Raw genomic sequence first — 8,330 nt, 5'->3', positions numbered from 1 at the left:
AAATTTAGCAAAACTTCCGAATTTGGAGCTGTAAGCCGTGAAATTAAATTCCGCGAAAATTACTTCCCGCGAAAGCTTTTCCCCTTAAGGTAACAGAAATATGTCAAACTTTTTTGGGTTGTCATTAACAAAACCTAAACTAGTATAAAAATTTCTATTCACAAACTACTGAGCTTTATATAAATCGTGAAGGGAGTTTCTTGTGGTACCCTCTTCATCCTATTCTGAAAGCAGTGCAAAGCTTAGGCTTCGCTTCTTCTTGCTCGAGAAAGCTGAAGATTGTTGTGGTTATTACAACACTGCGTGTTTCTTCTCATTACCATCATATTCTTTTTTAGACGAAGCGATCGTCATTTCAGACGGTGAAGAGGAGGAGAAACAACCGAGGAAAAGAATTTCTTACTCTCGTGAACAACTCATCACAATTGGTAAAACTTGCTTAGAATTTCCTCAAGATCGTTTGGAAGATTTTATGAGAAAAGATTCGGACGCTGATCAGGTCATCGTGCTAGAGGTGAGTTCATTTTGGAAGGATAGCTAAACTTTCTTTATTCCCGGGGAAACAATCTTGTCACATTGGGCTTTTCCAGAAAAATTTTGAATATGGGGGGTGGGGATATAACAAGAAGATAACATTTTTTGGAAATTTACCTCCCCCCGGACATTGTGACTTTTGACCTCGGACATCAGGTTTACCCGGACAAGCATTAGTTGATCCCCCTGGACATTCAAAATTACCCTCAAAAAGAGGAAAGTTACCCCCAAACAGAGCAAGTTTACCCCGGACAAGGCAAATTTAATGGAATTTTTGGAAAAGTTTGCGAGATTTGTTTTGAGTGATCTCCCTTGCTTTTATCAATTGTTTCAGGGCAACAAGGAGAGATTGGAAAAAGTCATTACGGATTTGAAACAAAACCAATGGGGTACTCCATTTACCAACTTAAAAATGAAATAATCACTAAAAAAATGATACATCTGGATCCAAAACAGTTTCCTGCCTTAAAAGTGTTGTAAATATTGTACATAAATTTCACTTGTGTTAGTATTTTAAGGATTTATTTGCCCATAACCTTATTTTACCCTGAGGTACATTCAATCTTGCCATGAAGAATTGCTCTAGATATGACCGTTTATGTAAATCGAAGCCCACTGATTAAGACCCATTTGTTATATAGTGCATAGTTTTGTTTTTGAAAAACCTTCCACGTCTGGTTTTTCTTGATTCATTTTTTGTCTTTTTTGTCAAAGTTAAAAATCCATGCATCTTGCGTATTTTCTCCAGAATCCCTTTGACCTTCTCCCATTGACCTCCCTTTGCCCAATCGTTCCAGTCCCTTTTGATGACATTCTTGTGTTTGCAACATATCAATAGCTTGCCCCTCCCTTGGCACAATAAGCTTTTAACAATTTTTACTTTGCAGACTGGCTTACTTAGGGATCCCAAGAGAATTATAACTTTGCAGAGGATTATGCGAATTGACGTATGTAGGCATTTTTTGATCAGGTCTTGTGTCTTTACAACTTTTTTATTTCTTTAACAACTTTGCATTTTATTTTTGTTATAGATGACCTAATATTCCAGATAACATTTAGCTTAGTATATAGTAGACAAAAACATAGAGTTTATATTTATATTTTTTGTTTGAGAAAAAGCGAAAATTTTCTATATATTTATAAAAAAATATGTATTAATAAGCAGTCTATTACTTAGGATTCAAACAAAGGAAAACACAAAAATAAAACATGTATATATTTGATAACATAATTATATTTTTGGTATTTTTATTGTTTTCATAACCCCAGATTTTTCTTTGGTCGTATCTTCCTTTTGTTCTATTTCTTCCTTACAGTCCATGCGGCGGAGCACCCCCGTCGCAGGGTAGGGAGTTTTATAAAAAAATAATTTAAAGCATTGTTTACATTAAGAAATAGACAATATATAGAATAATATATAAATATCAACTCATTAAAAATTCATAGCTAAAATTCAAATCATTCGAGAACGCTCTCAAATTCAAACAAAGTTCTCACTTTTTTTATAAGAAACAATTAATTTTTCTCGATTTTTTGCATGAGACTTTTTTTTGGGTAAAAAATGGTTTTTTAATAGGATTTTTTGCACATACACATTATGCCGAAAAGTGAAAACGTTTTGCAAAAAAATTTTTTTTCCATTAGTAATGGGCCCTCCCAGAAAACCGAAAACTAAACAAAATGGAAAACTATAAACTAAATCTAATGAAATTTCTTCGACTTTTTTGTATGTTCTTAAGATTCTCTCACGACCTTCAGAGGTTGGAGTTCTGCATAACATTTCTTTTTGCACCCCAGTTCTGAACCACCCCCTTAATTCTAAAAATCTTCTTTACTAGCATTCATTCCCTTATCATTCCCTCTGCTCTGTCAATCGTCCTTTGAAATGCACTTCTGGAGAGAGAGCTTTCCCGCACGAATTCTTTCTTCAAATTTTGTGAAATAGCAACAGAAGATTACCTCATTTTTTCGATGCGTGTTTGGCAAGAAAGCTATGCTCAAAGTTTATCAACATTTTTCATGTTTGTCTTTTTTCAAGTTGAAAGAATTTTTGGAAGGGTTGTAAGCAATCAGGGGCGTGGGAATTTTTGTGCTAGTTTTTGAGCACAGCACCTGCCTGTATTCTATTTAATAAATACTATATGCGTTTTTCAGTAAAAAGATCTTCAATTCAGATGTAATTTAATAACTTTTGTTTGTTGATAGCTTATTATATCGGCCTTCCAATACAACCTTTTTAAGAAATTTCATAAAATTTTGTTAGTTCGCTTTTGGAATATAAGTTGATTGATTTTTGGCTTCTTTTATGTTTCCTTCTTTTGATTGTTTTTGTAGGTCTTTTTTCAAACCCATCCGCACGTCCAATATATCCTTTGTGGAGCGAATGTCTATTCAGGAAGCCTCTAGGGAGTCAAAAATTACTCTACGGTGGAGAGAGAGCCTTATGTTCTTTGGTTGACAATGCCGCTCCAATGAATGAGCTTCAATAAACTATTTTTATTGTTTAGAATTCTTTTGTTATCATTTTTTTTGTTCTACCGCGCGTTTTTGTTCCAGAGTTGTAATGAATGAAAAAACCACCTTCAAAGATCACAGCGGATTTTTTTCTTTGGTGTGTTATGTGGTGCGAAGTCAAAATTTGTTATAGAGTTATCTTTTTGAGAGGGTGATAGTTTGAGTAAAAAATGAAATTTTGGACGTGAGCTGATCTGATTTTCTATATTTATTCTTAGACTGCGTTTGAAAGTTTACACAGATGAAGCATTTCTTCTAATAGTTTAATTTACAGATCGAATTAAAATCTATGCTCAAAATTGCTTTTTTGAGTGCGTGAAGTTACTTTTGAGCATGAATGAATCTTTCTTTTTTACTACGAAGTGAAATGCAATAACAACTTTCTCACGTGTTCAATACGCTGTGTGGTGAATTTTGTGGAGAGATTTTCAGTGTGTTTTGGTAAAGGTAGTTTAATTTCATGCATATTTAATGACTCTTCTAGGTGTTTTTCTTCGATAGTTAATTGCTTCATAATTTATTTTTATTGCGCAATATTTTCTTTTGCTTATTTTCAAATGATACTTTTCGAATGTTTTTGTTTTTATTGCGTAACAGATGCGAGTTGTAAAGTTTTGCGTCTCAAGGGACCCTTTGTGAAGCACTTCATAACCTTCATTCGATTTATTTTAGCGAAAAAATCAGATTGGTCGCATATCAAGATTAAAACAGACAGATACATGGCGCGTGTGTATGGGAAAGGTTTTGGTGTGTAAAGAAAGAAAATATATAAAGTGGTGAGATTATATATTCGAACGATCGAATTCTTTGTTGTCTTTATTTATAAATCATAACAAAAGAGAAGAAAAAAGTGTTCGATTTTGTTGGCGTCAATTTTGTTTCATTGATTCTTTTTTTTGAGAAATCACGCGAGAGAAAGGAATTTTTTTCAACATTCGAAGGAAGGATAAAGTTATTGATAGAGTTTGCGAGGACCTTTCTATGCAATGGTACTGGAAAGGACTTTAATATTTTTTGGCTCAATGATATCAGTATCATGTTTAACATTTGCAGTATGCAGTCAATTTTGGGCTGAATTTTATTTCGATGGGAAAAGATATCATACTGGTTTGTGGAAAGTTTGTTATGAAAAAGCAGACGAATGCGACTCATTTAACACGTGGTTAGACGAAGGCGAAAAAATTCCGAGTTGGCTATCCGAAATACGTATATTAATTTGTTTGGCTTCTATATTAGCAGGAATTGCTTTACTAACATCTTTACTTGGCATTTTATATTTGAAAATAAAATCTGTTTACACATCTGTAATCAACTTTATATCTTGCGCGCTTCTTGTTGGAGTTTGTTTAATTTTTTACGAAAGTAAATATTTTCATAATGAACGACAGTTGTTACGAGTCAGACATCTATGGGCTTTTTACTTAACCATCAGTACGGCCGGTCTGGACTTTTTTGATGGCAGTTTTTGGGATTATGGCGGACTATTGCTGTTGTTGTTGTAAAAAAGACAGGACTTTGGAAGTAAATTATGGTGATATGGATATATACGATCCCGAGCATGTATGATATTTAAAATCTTGCTGTAAATATTTCACATACTTTATTATGACTAAAAACCATAAATATTATATTTTCTTCCTGCTATGAAAAATCTCTGAAAAGCTCATCCACCCGTACTCCTTTTACTTGGCATTTCAATTAGTCAGAAAGTCTTTTTCGCTTTCTGATTTGAATGATGGCGCTGCTCTTTTTTCCCCCATCAGAATTAGTAGGCAAAAAGTTTGAGCTCCAGCTCCGGACTTTTCAATGTGCTTTTTTCGTTAGAATTTTTTTCCTTTTCTATTTTGCTTTTTGCTTTTTTAGTTTTTTTTTCTTTGTTAAGTTTAGCTTCTGTTTGATTTTTTAAGGTCTTTCATCAGTGGGGATTGAGATGAAAGCTGTTAGTAGCTGGAATGAAGTGGGCACCCCTATAGAATTACGCGTGGATTGATTTTTTTTGCGAACTTATGCTACTTATTGCTAAAATTATTCCCTTAAAAATTACAGTGAGTTCGAATTTTAAGCCAACAGTAGTTCGGGCTAGTTCTCCTCAACACTTTTTTAACCATGAAAACTTTATGCGGGAGAGTTTAGTACCTATAGTATCGCCTCGTCAATATAGTTTTAGTTTATTATGTGCATTGGAAATTTTTTTTATAAATATAATTCAGAGATTGAGACGTAAAACAAATCAGCTTTTCGTTTTCCCAAGAACACTCACAGCCAGACTGGTTCAACGAACCTTGAAATTCTATAAGTTTCAGTTTTCCCACCTTTGAACAACTTTTTGTGAGAGCTGTGGCAAATATTTCTCACAAGGTGTTCTTCATTCAATGTTGACGTAGCTGCCATTCTTGCCACCCTTAGAGAGACCTCCACAAAATTTCAGCCAGAATTTTCAAATTTTAGTCCAAATTACAAGAATTTATCACCCTTTGAGGGAGTCGATTTATAATTTTCGTAATTTTGCGGGTAATTTTTGGGACCCTTACAGAGACTCAATAGCGCACCGCGCTGAATCTAAAAGATTTTTTTTTGACATAATAATACTCTCGATGTGTTTGTACGAGTTCCAATCCCATCACCTTTGCGTTAATCTCTTTTGCACTTAATTGCATCGTTTGACAAGATATATAAGCTTGCACGTATTTTTAATTGAGCCCCGTTGAATTGTGGGATTGCAACTCGTACAAGTGTCAAAAAAAAGTGAAAAGTAATAATTATGACGTAAGCGTTCGGAGCGCTACTTTTTTGATGATTTTTGTACCCCTTGAGGGACTTCCGAGGGTGTGAAAAAGGACCCTTGTTGCTCGTACATACCCGGCACCCAAACTCCAGAAATTAAGAGCACGCGAAAGCTCCAAATATTTTGGATATTTTATATTTGGGTAGATAGAAGGGAAAAAATAGCATACGCAAACTAGGAGCATACTAGAGAAAATTTTGATATTATGAATTAAACAGTCTGGCTGTCGAGAAAAGTCCTCATCTTTTTTTGTAAATTATTGTAAAAGCTTCATTAATATATTTCTATGCTATTTTATGAAGATCCCTTTTTCTTACTTTATACGAAACAAATTTAAAAAGAATGCCGCTAAAATTTCTAAAATTGACCGTCTTGTTTATGTCTGTGCCTAAGAGCCAGAAATAATATTAAGGGATGAATTTAAGTGACATTTCGCCTGTCAAATTAAGGTGAGAACATTCTGCCGTGAGAATTTAACTTCTTATTCGATTAAATAATTTTCTTTTCATATCAATTTCCTAATAACTTACTCTCTAGTATATTCAATTTTCACCGGTCAAATTGGTTTAAAGATTTCTTTAAGAAAAAGTCAGAGGTCATACCATTAAAATCTAGACGAATTAATTATACCTTAAGGGAACTAATTTTTGCGGGAAATAAATTTTGCGGTTTTTGCGGATTTAGGCCCAAACCGTAAAATTAAGTTCCCGCAAAATTTTTCAAATGCGAAAACAAAGGTCGAATAATTCATAGTACGGCTCTATCAAGTGAGAAAATCCGCAAAATTAAGTTCCCGCAAATATTAAATATTAAAATCTTGAACTACGAACCGCAAAAAATAGTTCCTTAGGTATTTGATTTGGTGTCCATTAACTCGTGATTAAAAATCGATCTTTATTGGTCTTGATTTACTATCTAGAGAACTAAAGAACTCTTTTATTGGGCTTTTATCCTACATCCCTGTATGATTTGAAATCGTTTGCTAATGCTATTTTTTGAAAAAAATGAGTAATTTAGGAATTTCTAAAAGACCTCAGACCCGTTATCTCTTATAAATCCTAACCTTTTTGTTTCTACCAGTTTAAAATTTCACAGACTTCAAGAAAATTTCAATAAGATTTTTTTAGAATATTGCTGAAAATACCTTAAAGGAAGAAATTTTGGCGGGAATTTAATTTGGCGGATGGCCAAAAAAGTTTTTTCAGGGGGAATTTAGTCAAATTTTTCAGTCAAATCCGCCAAATCCGCCAAATCCGCCAAATTTTCTTTCCGCCAAAATTTCTTCCTTTGAGGTATGTAAAACTCTTTCCTGAATTACTCTTTTTCTCATGAAATAACACATTTCAAATGATACAGGGAATATAGGATAAAAGAGAGAAGACAATAACGTAGAATCAAGGCCAAATGAGATTGATTTTCACTAAGTAGTTTATCTCATCTCTTGTTTATCCAAGTTCCTTGGTTTATCCTATTTCATCGTACATCAGTTGTCGATTTTTGAGAATCTAGTTCATTTCATAAAGCTGTTACTGAATTTTTTTTAGAACGAAAAAAATCTCGGCTTCTAAGTTGCGTAATAGTTGAAATTTAAAAGCGATTTCGTGTTTCTGAAATTTGTTTACGGTTAACTTTTAAAAGTCTCTGTTGTTTTCTTGGGATAAAAGAAAGCCATGTTGCTTTTTATTTCGATCTCAAAAATTTTGAAAAAGAAAAGTTAAGAAGTAACGCAGTCGGGGACCTTTCATGCTTTTGAAACAAAATTGAAGAAACCTGTGATAGCTATTCTTTATACCCTGATTTTTGAAGAGTTCTTTTTTAACAAAGTTTTAATTTCATTGATTGTTTAAACTTTTCGGGCAAACCTCTTTTATTTCTTTAATTTTTGAGAGTTAAAAGTTTATCTTTTTTATTCAATTATCACCTCCAAACAAAAAAACATCTTAATTTTTAATACAACACTAAAGTGTGGCCTACTAAATTATTCAAGCCCTCCCTTATTTATATTTTTGATAATTTTGAATAAAAAATAATAGGCATATGGGACAAAATAGTACAAAATATCAATAAAAAGACCTCACCTAGGTTCTAGACAAGTTTTTGGACTAACAACTTTTTATAAGAATTTGACTTAAAATATATGCTAGTAGTAGTACAAAGCGAACACTTTAGAATACAAAAGCTCGAGACTTATGCATAAGCTGCTCAAAATCTTAAGAACAACAGAAAATGTTGAACATTCTTATGAGAAAGGTTTACAAAATATTATTTTATTGTTGTCCAAGTGTTCGATATCAAAAATAAAAGAATTCTTCAAACAAATCGATTTAAAAATAGTATCATATTCTTCAACCACCTGACAGAAATGTTTAGAAACGTGTTTTCTCTATTACAAGTTTTTTCACAAGAAACATTGACATTTTTGAAGCCTTCGGCGGGTCTTCTTAAGTTTATGATTTTTTAGCCGGGGGAAAAACATTTCTGATTATCCCTCCAAGTT

General features: G+C 33.0%; 1 long non-coding RNA gene across 1 annotated transcript; it reads left to right on the top strand.

Moving 5' to 3' along the window:
• The first annotated feature begins 157 nt into the window (after positions 1–157).
• On the top strand, positions 158–1,765 carry LOC136804364 (uncharacterized). Its single transcript, XR_010846268.1, has 2 exons — positions 158–514; positions 869–1,765. It is a non-coding gene; the product is annotated as an uncharacterized lncRNA (long non-coding RNA).
• Positions 1,766–8,330: the final 6,565 nt, after the last annotated feature.

The sequence above is a fragment of the Clytia hemisphaerica genome, unplaced genomic scaffold (genome assembly GCF_902728285.1).
Source record: "Clytia hemisphaerica strain Z4C2 unplaced genomic scaffold, Clytia hemisphaerica genome assembly, whole genome shotgun sequence".
NCBI classification, from domain to species: Eukaryota; Metazoa; Cnidaria; class Hydrozoa; order Leptothecata; family Clytiidae; genus Clytia; species Clytia hemisphaerica.
This window is presented reverse-complemented; position numbering and strand designations above follow the sequence as displayed.